Source organism: Salvia miltiorrhiza, chromosome 4 (genome assembly GCF_028751815.1).
Source record: "Salvia miltiorrhiza cultivar Shanhuang (shh) chromosome 4, IMPLAD_Smil_shh, whole genome shotgun sequence".
Taxonomy (NCBI): Eukaryota; Viridiplantae; Streptophyta; class Magnoliopsida; order Lamiales; family Lamiaceae; genus Salvia; species Salvia miltiorrhiza.
The window spans coordinates 12632395-12646037 of NC_080390.1; the positions used below are offsets into that span (position 1 = coordinate 12632395).

Sequence of the window (13643 nt, forward strand, 5' to 3'; positions counted from 1 at the left end):
TCTTTCTCCTCGTATGTATTATGCTCTGTATCGACAGAGCTGGCGTCCTCCTTCGTTGGCTGCTCTGAAGGCTCAGAGTCAGAGCTGGCTGGCGAATCTTGTTCCTCCTCTCCTGCGCTCTGCTCTGGTAGTTCAGAATCAGAATTGGACTTGGCAGAGCTGGCAGCGCTGTCTTCAGCGAACACTCCTTTGCAGCTATACTTCCTGAAAATCCCTTCGCTCGTACTATGCAACGGGGACACAAGTTTGCCTTTAAGACTACGGCGTCCCTGCATGCACAACACTAAACAAACGGATTAAACGTACCGAGTGGAAGAAACGTAAAAGCAAAAATGAGAAAAACTGGAAATTAAATAAAGCAAGTAAAAATGACACAACTAAAACGCCTAAAACTTTCCCCGGCAACGGTGCCAAAATTTGACTCAACCTAGAACACCTCTAGTTTGACTTGCAATAGAACAAGGACATCCTAGTGATGGTAAGTTGACCCAGTGTCATCTCTCAAGGAAAGTCTTAAAGGGCTTCTAATGGTAAGTCCACGTGGCACGCAATAAGAACACCTCTAGTTTTACTTAATGCGTGCCACGTGGAATCACATTCTGCATTCCTCCTCGTGTCTCCATTATGAACTTCTCGGTCTCTTGCTGGAACTTCACTTGTTGTTGGGCCATTTGATGCACGAGCTCTGATAGGGAGAATCCTCTTGCCTGTTGAGGTTGTTGCGAGTATTGTAGTGGATTACTCGTCTGCCCTTGGTTTGGCCCCAAAAAATTGTTGTTGCCGTACCTAAGGTTCTCATGTTGCCTCCATCCTTGATTGTTGTACTGCTGCCTGTAGGGCTCAAAAGGTTTCTGGTTTTGCCCTCCATTATTTCCTCCTGGCTGTTGACCAATAGCATTAAGCTCTTCATCTTCGAAAAGTTGTGGACATTCATCGGTTGCATGTGAATTTGCCATACAAAGTTGGCATGCCTTCACAGGCATCCGGATGTTGGGGTTCCCTTGATTGGGCGTTCCTTGGTTTGTCATGAATTTCTCAAACATGTTGCACAGTTTCTCCAACTTGTCGTCTTGGGCAGAAGGGGTTGGCACCGGAGTAGTTCTGACTATAGTCCCTTCCTCATCTCTTGATTCCTCGGCCATATCGGCTATGAGCTTGAAAGCCTCCGCTGCGGATTTGTTTAGGATTGATCCCCCACATGCAGCGTGTAACCATTGCCTATCTTGCCTTCGGAGTCCTCCATGAAATACCGAATAAGATCATGATCCGGTATTTGGTGTTGTGGGCATTTGGCCAACATCTGTTTGAACCTTCCCCAGTATTCATAGAGGATTTCTCCTGTCCCCATTTTGATGTTACTTATTCGAGTCCTCAAATTCTAGATTCGGGCGGCTGGGAAGTATCGCTCCAAAAACTTGCTCTGCAGCTCTTGCTAGGTCCGAATGCTTCCTTCGGGCAAATCGTACAACCACTCCCTCGCTCCTTCTAATAGAGAGAACGAAAAAGTGAGGAGTCGGATGTACTCGCCAAGGGCTTGACTTGCGGTGCGCACTGTTCCACACGCCATCTCAAAGTCTTGTAAATGCCTTTGAGGGTCTTCCCCGGGCATATCACTGTACTTGGGCAAAATTTGGATTAGTGTATGCTTCAACTCCCAATTTCCAGTGATCTCGGGTAACACTATTGCTGACGGCCTGAGATTCAGGTTGCTTGGAAACATCATGTCTCGAAGGGTTCTGTTGTTGTTGTTGTCATTCTGTCCTTTCAGATTTTCTGCCATCTCTCTCTCTGCTTCTAACTGCCTTTCTCTTGCCCGTGCTTCTTGTTCTGCCCTGCGCCTGTTAGCGTTGTTCAGTCGGACGAGTCGCTCATTCTCCTCCTTGAACAAAAGATCTTCGTTACCTGCACTCCTAGTACGACGCATACACAAATGTTAAGGCAAAACTCACACAAAAATTACAAAAGAAATTACTAGCGCTCTCACTTCCCCGGCAACGGTGCCAATTTGACGAAGCTGTCGTTTGAGCTTTGTGCAAATAAAATATCCTGTGCCCACAACTAGACTAGCTAGTGGTAAGTCCAGAGTCGAATCCACAGGGAACTGAGCAGTAACTTCTCCTGCAAGGGTGTCACTAAAAAGGTTTTGTATCCTGCAGTGTTCTGACCAAAACGTGGTTATGGGCAGAACGGGTATCCAACCTAAACTGAAATAACAAAGTAGATAAATCAAATAACAAAATAATTCTGACTTGGGTTCGAATCAATAAACATGAACTAACACTCGATACTCGCATACCAGTGGTTATAGGCATAAGAATTGTTGTGCCTCTATTGTCACTCGTCACGCACACAACAAACCCCTTGCCCAATCTATCCTTTCAGTTTATGATCCCTTAGAAGGGTCAGCTAATGGAAATCAACTACCCCGGGCAACATCCACGCTCTCTGCGATGGCCTATCGCTAGTTGTGCTTTGCCCAGAATGCTTTAAGAGCTAGATAGACCCACTTGACTCTTACACCGATATTTCACAGCAGTCACGGCTCCAACACCAGTTGTACTATTTTGGAGGTCGATGGAAACTCGCTTTGTGCCCAAATTATTACTTGTGGTCAGAACTTCCTAGTTAACTAGTGATCAATTAATTAACCAAGTTGTTACAACCTTTTTGGATTCAAACCTAGTGTATCGGGAATATGCTCATATAGTTGTTATGCCCAAATTAGACCTCTCGAGTTTATTCATTCATGCTTAGATCATCTTGCCCAAATCAGAATATAAAACTTAGCCAACCATAACGTAAATAACACAAGCAAAAGATGTAAAGGAAAACATAACTGGAATTGAAATTACTTAAACGAAAAGAGAAGTACCTGCAAAACATAAAACGGAAAGTACTAGGTTACGCCCACAGCCCGGGCTAGCTTCACTTCTCAAACAATACACAACAGAACGGAATTTCAGCACCCTTGGCTTTAGAAGCTCGTCGGGTATTTATAGGAGTCAATAGGGCAACAAAGGCCCAGCCCATGAGGTGCGGCCGGATCCATGCAAGCATGGAGATGCTTATCATTTTTCAGACCTAATCTTCATGAAGATATGTTTCCTTTTGGATAAGGCGGTGGTTTGGCCTTATCGGTCTCTTTTGGATAGCTGCCGCCTTCCGCCCTTTTCGGACTCCCACTTGCATTCCTTCCTCACCCGCCTGTTGTGCCTCCGTCTTCTTCCCCTGCCTTCCTTCTCTAGCCTGCCAGCTCTCGCGCGGTACTTATGGGCATAAGGGATGGTTTTGCCTCCAAATCCCCTTTGCTTCCGGCGCATACCTCTTTCACGAGAAGTGATAGCACTTTCGACCCCTGGAGCACCTCTTGCCCACAAGCTGGTCCTGCCATTGAACTACACCCTCCCAGGTGACCAAAAGACACAAACACAAGGAAAAAGACTCGATCTAGACTTAAAACAAACACAAAAACAGAGCACAAACTTGAGCTCATCAAAATTCCAGCAATAAACTCAGGAAATTTCAGCAACAAATTCGAACAAATTCAGAACAAAATCAGTAAATGAACATTATGAAAAAAAAAACCTGAAATTTGAGGCTGTCGTTTGTTCGGACAGTGAGTGTGTGACAGCCCAGGCTTGGGAGGAAATAAAATACGATAAATAAAATGGCTTAATATAAAGATGGTTAATGATGACTTAGAACGAGTTCATCATATGGAGAAAATCCCCAAGGATCTAAAGAGGTTTAGTTTCACAACCCTGATAGTTTAACATTCAACAGTGCAGCGGAATAGAAATAATGAGTCTGAGCTCAACATAATTTGATTTAGAAGTTATTCAGGAATTCAACTAGATTAGCTAAGGAGTAGCCAGTCGTCAGGATAAGAAACACTCCCCAGCTCAGCACCGTGCGCACCAGCCGCCTAACCTGAAAAACATTTGAAAATATTTGGGCTGAGTACTAATGTACTCAGTGGGCACAAGTTTTCGAAATATTTTATGAAATAATCGAAGCAGTTTATCCAATATCAAAATCATGACTTAGAAGGTTTTAAAACGAAATCCCACTTCTAAGCATGACAAATATATTTTCTTGTCGAGGGCGCCCATGTACGTTCGATTGTTACTCACTTTCTCCCCACATTCACTGATCTCGGGACGCACCCAGTCAGATCCAAGATCTGTTATTGATCTCGGGACGCACCCGGTTGGAATCAATAACCTTAACTGTGCTCCGGATAACCTCCTGTCAAGCACCCATCCTTATAACGTTCTAAATCTGTTAGTGCACGATGGCGATCAACCCATCGAGCCACTAACCCTGTGTACACAATCCTCATTTAGCGTATTAGGCCAAATGAGAATCTCGATCGATACTTAAGCGAGCCTTAAACAATTACAGAACGCACATAAAAACATTTATATTGGATAAACAGATAATTTTCATGAAATATCAGAGCTTATATAACTCAAGATACATTGTATGTAAAATAAAACCCACCTCGATGCGGAGATTCAGTGCTTGTTCTTCTTGTAGCTCTAAAGCCCTTGGTTACTCGAACCTACAAGAAATCTATTCTTAAATAGGTCTCGAGGCGTCATCCTAATTGTCTAAGTAAAGTGGGGATTGCTAACTATTGATACACTTGCCCGAATAAGAAAATTCAATAATATCTTTAAGTGAATCCATAAACTTTAATACATAATTAGTAACTTAATAATATAATTAATACTAAATCTAAAAATTATTAGTCAATTAAGAAAATATAAAATCTTATTCATCAAAGAAAATTAATAATGCAGCCCAAGTATTATATTAAGAATGTAGAACCCATTAAAAATTAACAAAATCAGCCCATCAGCTCAATAAAAATCGGCCCATAGAGAAAAAGAAGAGCCCAAACAACTTAAGCCCAAAAATAATGAAAGCCCTAAAGAAAGTAAAAGGAAAAAAAATAGGAAATTAAAACAAATGGTCTCTCTCTCCTCACTCCATCCACTCACGCCTCCCTCTCTCCCTCTCTCACATCCTTCGGCCATCCCTCTCCAGTCCAGCCACGCCGCCGCTGCCGCCGCAGCCACCCCGGCGAGGCTCGCCGCCAGTCATCAGCTGCCAGCCGCCTCACGCCGCTCCTCTCCGTCTCTTCCTCCTGGCGCACATCAGGCGGTCCAAGAGCGCCGCCACTGCCGCCTGCAGCCGCTCCGGCGAGACTCGCCTTCAGCCGCCTCGCGCCACTCTCCCCCTTTGCGCCCTCTGCGGCGGACGGTCGAGGAAGACCGCCGCCGCTGCTGCCGTTTACGCAGCGGGCAGCGCGCCTGGCCTCCGGCCGCGCCACCGCCAGCCACCGGCGCTTCCTCTCACGGCCCAGCCCCCTCCGTCGTCTCTCCCTCTGCATGTGGTGGTCAGCCACCTAGGCAACGTTTTCCACCACAGCAGCGTTGTCGCCCAGCCTGCTCTTCCTCCTCCCTCGCGGCCGGTCGAGCAATCGGCGTCTTGGAAGCCGCCGTGCCGCCGCCGTCCTAACACCGGGCAGAAGACTCTCCCCCTCCCCTTTTTCCCTCCGGCCAATACCAAAGGAAAACGGAAATTCCCTCCCCCCCCTTTTTTTCGACAGTTCACAACCAGTCCAAGGAAGAAGAGAATTTGCTCTTAAAAGAAAGATATGATCTTTGAAGAAAATAAAATTTTTGGTGCAGATTCGATTTCAGTTTCCTTTCTCTTGTATTTCTCTCATTGGTTCAAGGCAATACAGTGAGCAAGATCATGTCAAAGTTCTTGTTGTGGCCTAAGGATTTGAGTTCTAAGTCCAGAATTTTAATGGTAAGAAATGTAAAGTTTGTAGAATAGAGAATGAACGAACCTGATTTTGGATTTGTTTGGTGTGATTGTGTTTTGGTGGTTTTGCTGTAAAAAGATGAAGCAGTATATAATTTTAATGAATGAGACAAAAAGAAAGTTGGTGGTTTTGTAACAGAGAAGAATAAAGTATTACCTTGATCAAGATGTATGGTGAACTTGAGTTCCTGAAGTTGCAATAGAATAGTGAAAGTGAGAAGTGAATGGGGGAGATGGAGTTACTGCAGATTGATGAGCCAAAGAGTGGGAATGCTCTGGTAGGAATGTTACTAAAGAAAAGAGTGAAAAAAAGGTGTCATGGAAGAGGAAGGGTTTTGGGCAGATTTGCAAGAAAGGATTTCTCGGTGAGTGTAAAGACGCTGCAGAAATCTGTTCTGTGTCAGATAGAAATCATCTCTCTCTCTCTCATGCTGAAGCATCTAATTTGGGCTCTAATAATAATAATAAAAAAATATATATATATAAACTTAAGCCTACAATTGTTTGGGCTTAAGGACATAAATAATTTAATCCCATAACTATATACCACAATTTCATATACATGGGCCTTAGACTCAAAATAAAATAAATAAGCTAGACGATGGGTAAAAGATTAAATAAAACGAGGAATATGAATAATAATATTTTTCACGTAATCCGGCATTGGCCTAGAAATTTAAATCGATCGATAATCCAATAAAATAAGAATTATTGTGAGTATATCTATATCAATTTCCTTGATATAATATGATTGTTAATTAACGGGCATGTATCAATAGTATACTAATCTTTTAATATTCCAGTGAAAAGGTCGGGATATCACAGAGTGGGACTCGAAGCTGGGGGTGTTAGGTCCTGAGGGTCTCGAATAGGTGTATGGGGGGGGGGGGGGGGAATACACCTATAGGCTATTTTTTCACAATCTACTTACCTCAATCAGAGGGATCTCAGTCAGAGATCAATACGAAACTTTGCATGCAAACAAGGACTCCTGTTTTACTGAAAACAGTTTTGACCAACAGGGTTGACGACTGATACTGAAAGCTCTTCAGTAAAGAGTTATCAGTTAAGTTGCTGGAACTTAACTGATGCAATTAAGGGCTTCAGTCGTGTTTGCAAAGACAGAGATGATATCAGTCTTCCTGACTATCAGAGGATAGTTCAGTCAGATCGATATCATACGCAGCGGAAATAAAATTTAGTTTCGTAATAGCCTTGGTGGAGCAAGTTGTTGATTTAAGGTTTCTCTTTGCTGTTAGTCAGTGTTCAGTTTTATCAATTAAAATAGCACAAATAAGAATGTAAAACTGAAAGCTGTAAACAACACATAGACTTTTACGTGGTTCGGAAAAACCCTTTCCTACATCCACGGTTGGTTGATCAGACCAACAATCCACTCCGCAAGTGCTTCACTGGTGCACTGCAAACCGTACCCGTGTGTTTGCCTGGTGCACACAACCGTGAACTGAAGAAAACCCTTCTTCAGCACCCACACTTCACTCGCGTAGGATTTCCCTGCTAAGCACACCTCGTGCTCAGACTTTTCACTCAGAGTTCAGAGTACCTTCCTGAACTCCGAACCACTCAAACACTCTTATGGAGGGGAGGTTTGAACGAGTGCTAACTATACTTACAAAGAACAAGTTCTTTGAAGCAAGTTTGACCTTTGGCTTCTAGGTAAACAGATATATGCCTAGGGTCTAAGAGAATGTCTGTAATCAGCAGTGACTGATTTTGGCTTTGGAATTCTCTTCTTCGATTCAAGCTTTGGGGCGGTTAAGCTTTAGGCTGAGTAGCAATTTTGACAGAGCTTCAGCTTATGTCGTTGAATCGGTGAAGGTTGAAGTGATCCTCGAGCGCTATTTGTAGGAGAACTCTTGAATAGATCCGTTGGCGTAAATCGTCCTCAAGATTTCTTCCGTTGGAGAGCAATTCGAATTTGGGCTGAGGCTTCAATCTTCGAGGTTCCTTGTCTGGGTGGAAACGACTCTCTTTGACGGACAAGAGATGTGACGTCTCTGAAAAGTAACCATCAGATAGGAATGACCTCTGCAGAGATAAGATATTCTGAGATCTCTGCATTTAATGCGGCTGTACTTGTGCGTACGTGGCTTCCTCTGAACGTTGGAAGATCAGTCATAGGAGGAATGTTCAACTGATACTTGACTTTAGTATCAGTCCATTGCGCGCATTAAATAATCAGTCTTCAACTGATTCTTCAACTGATACTTCAGTTGGTATCTGCAGTCTTCACTCTTCGTTCTTCAGTCTTCAGTCTTCAGTCTTCGACACCGCAAACTAAACTAGAAACGAACTCTAACACTTGAGTTCAAAAAGATTCTAGTCTATTACAGTTAAGTCCTATGAATTTTGGTATCATCAAAACAAGGGTTAGCATATTCCACAAGGTTCCCAACAATTTCCCCCTTTTTGATGATGCCTAAACCACACAGCAGTTCTAGACAGCAAAAAGACTGAACTCATAGTACAAGCTCTAAACAAGGGGTGAAAACAGTTCCCCCTTAACAATAGAACCTAAAAACTTGTTTAGAGTTAAGAACGAAAACAGATCTAAAACAGAACAGGAAGAAGACAGAAAAACCATAATCAGAGCCTGGACAAAGAGTCATTGTCTTCAGTTTGAGATCAATAAGAAGTTCATTTCATTAAAAAAGAACTAATAAGCCATCAGTCGAGGTACAGAGCAAGACTTACAATGGAGTAAAAAGAAAAACAAAAACAACATGGGTAACCCATGGACTCCAGCAGTCTGCTTGGTTGCGCCTTGAACTTCTTGATCTTCATCTTCTATCTTCGTGTCTTCATGTTCCTAAGCTTGTTCCACTCTCACTTGTTTTGCGTTGAATTGAGGTCTCTTCTGAAACGTCATCCTTCTGGTGATCCTTAGCTATCCCATCTACAGTCAAGAAATAGGGACAGGAGTAACCGAAGGAAAGGTTGCTCTCTGACCCTGACTTTCCCAACTTTCCCCCTTTTTGGCAACATCAAAAAGAGAGATGACCATGGAAGCTGAGATCAAATGAGACTTCAACTCCAATTCTCAAGTAGTTGTGGTCACGACTTGAGAAGGGGAGGAGTCCCGAATATACAGAAGGATGAGGACGTCAGGAGTGGGTGGAAAGGATGAAAAAGGGAGGTCGGAGAAAGCGGGGAGACAGAGGAATGGAGAAGAGCAGTGTGAAGGAAAGGAAAGTATGCATATCATCGTTAGAGATAAACATGAGATGCAACTATACATACGATCCGGAGAGCGAGGAGACAGACGAGGAGAGAAGAATTAAGGAGTGCGAGAGGAGGGGAGGAGAAACGAAGGAAATGCATGGCGAGGCGTTGATGAAAGAAATGGATCAAAACGCGCCTCGTCATACATGGGAGAGAAGATGAGGTGAAGATGAAGAATCGAATAAGTGGTAGTCGTGAGGACTAGCACTGTCGATTTTGCGCCGGATGGCAATGAGCTCCTGCTCATTGCTGTTGCACCACATGGAGGCTTCACTAAAAGGTGAGAAGCTTCCTGAGAACCAGGTGAAGTCTGTCCATTTTTAGACAGGAACTTCCAATCCATGTGCCGGGCATGAGGATGGAAGACGCTCGCTTCGCTGGATACAAGTGAGGGTAGAGCAAGCTTCGACGCCGGAGAGACGTTGAGATCCAGTGGAAGGGTCCGGTGAAGACCAAGTGTGTGAGCGTCATTATTCCACTCCATGACTTTGCAGTCATAGATTTCTCCTTTAGTCGGTGTTTAGCCCTATTTTGTGATGAATTTGTGGGTGTTTACTTCTTATATTGACTTTTATTTGGTCTCTTTCACTCAAGAGTTGATTGATTTGAGCTTTTGTGCTAATTTTGTTGTCTCAGGATTTTGTGCTCAAATTGATTGATATGTGAACAAAAATAAAGTCAGAATTTAGTTGATTGGTCTGAAGAAGAATCGAAGTTCGTCTCGATACAAGTTCGTAGGCAAAAACGGATCCACAATCCGACTTGAAACGAGGGAGAACGAACCAAAACAAAAACGCTGCGCATTGCAGTCTGCGAAAGGCATTGACGGCGGCCGCCGTCCGTATGGCCATGGCCGTCTGCGCGGTCTGGCAGTTACGTTTTTTAGGGTTTTAAACCCATTTTTTAGGGGTTTCTTCCCCATTCTCGACCCATCCAGCCTCCAGCTCCATTTTTACTGTATTTCCTTAGAGTTTTGGTAGGGAGAAACACATTAGAAACTCTCGGATTACGCTAGATCGTCGTTTCCTTGAATCAATTGTAAGTTCTATCTATTGATTTATCGAATTCTACAAGCTTTCTTGGTTGCTCTTTTCCTAGATAATTGAATACGTTTTGATAATGATATTTAGCATTGATTTATGCTTTGTTAATCTTATTGCCTAGTTAGTATAGTTAGATTGTTGGTTGATTTGTTAGAGTAATACTCCATTGAATTTGTGTCGCTTTTCATTTACATGTTCCTTAGGAAAAATCATGATTAGTGTTTGCCATAGATTTGAATGCTTGTTTATTTTCCTTGCCTAGATAATTGTTGCTTTATGATTTTGGATTTAATTATTGATTTTGAGATTGTTAGATTAGAACCCTAGTTCTTTATGTTGTCTTATTGCTTTCTTTACCTGCTTCTTATCTTTCGCCTAGATAAATTTCTATGCTTTATTTTAATTACGAATTAGTTAACCGGAGAGAGAGTGTCAGACCCAACCTTCTGATTAGAGTGTTTAGGTTATTTCCCGTTTTCTGTGCGTAGCATAATCAGAGCCCTGTTTAGCCTTCCTTGAGAGACGACTTGGGTTAGCTTATTACACTAGGACGACCTCGTACGATTGCGAGTCAATCCCTTAGGTGTTTTGGGTTGAGTCAAATTTTGGTGCCGTTGCCGGGGAAGGCTTGAGGCGTTTGGTTGTGCTACTTTGTTTTCTGTGTTTATTTTATTTTTATTTTTGCTCGGTTATTTTCTTTCTCCCACTGGTGCGTTTGATCTGTTTTGTTGAGTGTTGTGTTGCTAGGGAGTTAAAGTCTTAACAGGAATTTGGCATTCTACTTGACAACACTCACCGTCTACGCGAGGTGCTTGAAGCCTAGGAGAGGGTACCGAGTCTCTTTTGTCTAGCGTTGGAGTTGAGAAGATGACAGGAAGAAATTTGCAGTACATGGGGGATTTTACCCGGCCTGTCATAGAGGCCATGAACTCAGCTATTGTGCTCCCCACTGCAGTCAAGAATTACAACCTGAAGCCCAATGATTCAAGTTTGCTCCCCCTCTTCTATGGGCTGCCGAATGAAGATGCCCTGCAGTTTATCAGAGACTTCTGCACCCCAAGTGCAAACTTTTCCACTGTTGGACCTCACAGAGGAGCAGCTAAAGCTTAAGTGCCTCCCATATGCACTTAAGGATCGGGCAAGGACGTGGCTGCTATCTCTGCCGCCCAACTCCATAACCACTTGGGGGGAGGCGTGTGAGAAGTTCATGCTGAAGTACTACCCGAGTCACAAGACACAGGAGATCAGAGTTCAAATCATGAACTTCATCCAAGGAGCGGACGAGCCTTTTCATGAGGCTTGGGAGAGATTTCAAGAACTCCTCCGCCAGTGCCCGCAGCACCAACTGACCACTGTAATGTTGATGCAATTTTTCTATGACGGGCTGGTACAGACTGCTCAATTCATGGTGGATAGCACGGCAGGAGGTAACATCGCTAGGAAGACCGCCGACGAGCTTAAGGAGATTTTCAAAACCCTAGCTGAGAGCTCACAACAGAAATCAGTCCGTGGAAGGAATGTTGAGGCCAGTACAGTGGCACCCCAGTATGAGCTGCGGAAGCAGGTGGCAGAAATTATGAGAGAGATGCAGCAGTTGAAGATGAGTAGGGTGGAACCACCTCGCGCCCGTGAGCCTAATGTCGAGAGTTGTTGCATATGCGGCGAGTATGGCCATGGAACCAACGAGTGTCATAAAATGGGCGAGCATACCTATGAAGGAGGAGTTGAAGTCTTTGCTGCACAAGGGTATTCGAGTAGGCAACACCAAGGTCACATGCAAGGACATGGGCATAGTTCTAAAGTTTGTCAAGTCCAACAGCCTATGGGTTATCAAAACCAGCAGCAACTCTACCAATCCCCGCAGCAGTTCCCCATGCAACAAGGGAATTTCCAGCAGCCGCAACAGCTCTACCCACCTGAGCAGCACCAACCGCTAGGCCCCTTAATTGAAGATCAGATGCAAACTTTCATGCAAGCTAGCAAACAGGCGATGGAGGCTCAAAGTGCTACCATCAAGCGCCTCGAGACTACAGTTGGGCAACTAACAGGAGCCTTGAATCAGCTGCAACAACAACAGCCAACTGGGAAGTTCCCAAACCAGGACAAGCAGCCGCATCAAGCTCATGCCGTGGCGGTAGTAAAGGAAAATGCCCCAATAACCATGGGGAAATGGAGAAGCAAAACCGTGGAAGCAATCAAGGCTACCCAATGCCCCAGTGAGCCACTGCCACCTGTCACTGTTGCACCAGACCAACCACCACCCAAGCAAGGAGATCCAGGTAGCTTTATTTTTGATATTAGCTTAGGTGGGGTTGAAAAGGTTTTGGGAATGCTTGATTTGGGCGCGGCAGTCAATTTGATGCCGCTTGATATTTTTGAGAAATTGGGTAATAAAGAGCTGAAATGCATGAATATAAAGATAGAGCTAGCTGACGGCTCTATTAGCAGCCCACGGGGCCTTGTTGAGGATGTTGAGGTTGTTGTGAGTGGGATTAGAGTTTTGGCTGATTTTGTTGTCCTTGATGTGGGAAAAGGGATTAGAGGAGAGAATGGGCATCTTGTTTTGCTTGGCCAACCTTTTATGGCTACCACCCATACTCGTATTGACGTGAGTACTGGAAATTTGAGTATGGCGGGGGCAGGGAGGTCTGTAACTTTCTCTGTTTTTGATAAGAAATCTCCTACTCGTGCCCCCTTATTGCAAAACTGCTCTTATGTTGAGACTTTTGATGTTTTGGATGAGGACTGTATTGTGCAGGACTTTCTTTATAAGTTACAGGAGGAGGACGAGATTGTGGAGGAATTCCTTGCTAACTTGCAGGATGAGGCTGACATTGAGCAGGAATTTCTGGATAAGCTGCAAGAGGAAGATGATATAGAGCAAGGCTTTCTGTGTGCCTTGCTACTGGAAGAGAAGCTTGATGAGGTTGTGTCACTTGATCTCGCTGGATGTATGGATAGAAGGACATCTCATGATATGAGCATGGAGCGCTCATTAGGAGGACCCGCAGCTGCAATTCAAGAAGATGTGTTTACACAGGCACTTAAGCAGCTGACGCTTCAATTGGATTTTGGTTAAGAAATCCTCTTAGTCGGGCTGGCGACTTAAAAACTAGCGCTGCATGGGAGGCAACCCATGTTTTTCTTGCTTTCCTTTGTTTTCTTTTTTTCTTTCGTTTTGTTCGGGTTTGTGTTTCTGTTTTTTTTTTCTGTTGTTTGGTGCAGGTTGGTGCATTGGAGATTGTTTGTTCTATGGATGATAGATAGGCAGACATCGTGGGAAACTATGGGCTTGCCACTTGGATCGATATTCAGGGAAGTTTTTCTCTTTCACCCCTCTTTTTGCGAGCACTGAGGACAGTGCTAGATTTTAAGTGTGGGGGGGGTGTTTGTTGATCCTATGGGTTTTGTTGTGTTTTTGGGCTTTCTTGTGTGGGGCAAATGGTCTCCTTTATCTTGATTGTTGCTTGGCTTCAAGTAATAATGCACACTTTGATGATTTGTTCACAAGTAAATTTC

The 13643-nt window shown here is 43.9% G+C and overlaps 1 long non-coding RNA gene across 1 annotated transcript; it reads right to left on the bottom strand.

Moving 5' to 3' along the window:
* Window positions 1-3678: 3678 nt before the first annotated feature.
* On the bottom strand, window positions 3679-6254 carry LOC131022773 (uncharacterized). The gene is made up of 4 exons (XR_009101416.1): window positions 5996-6254; window positions 5864-5907; window positions 4504-4564; window positions 3679-3930 (listed from the first exon to the last, which is right to left on the bottom strand). It is a non-coding gene; the product is annotated as an uncharacterized LOC131022773 (long non-coding RNA).
* Between the last annotated feature and the right edge of the window lie 7389 nt (window positions 6255-13643).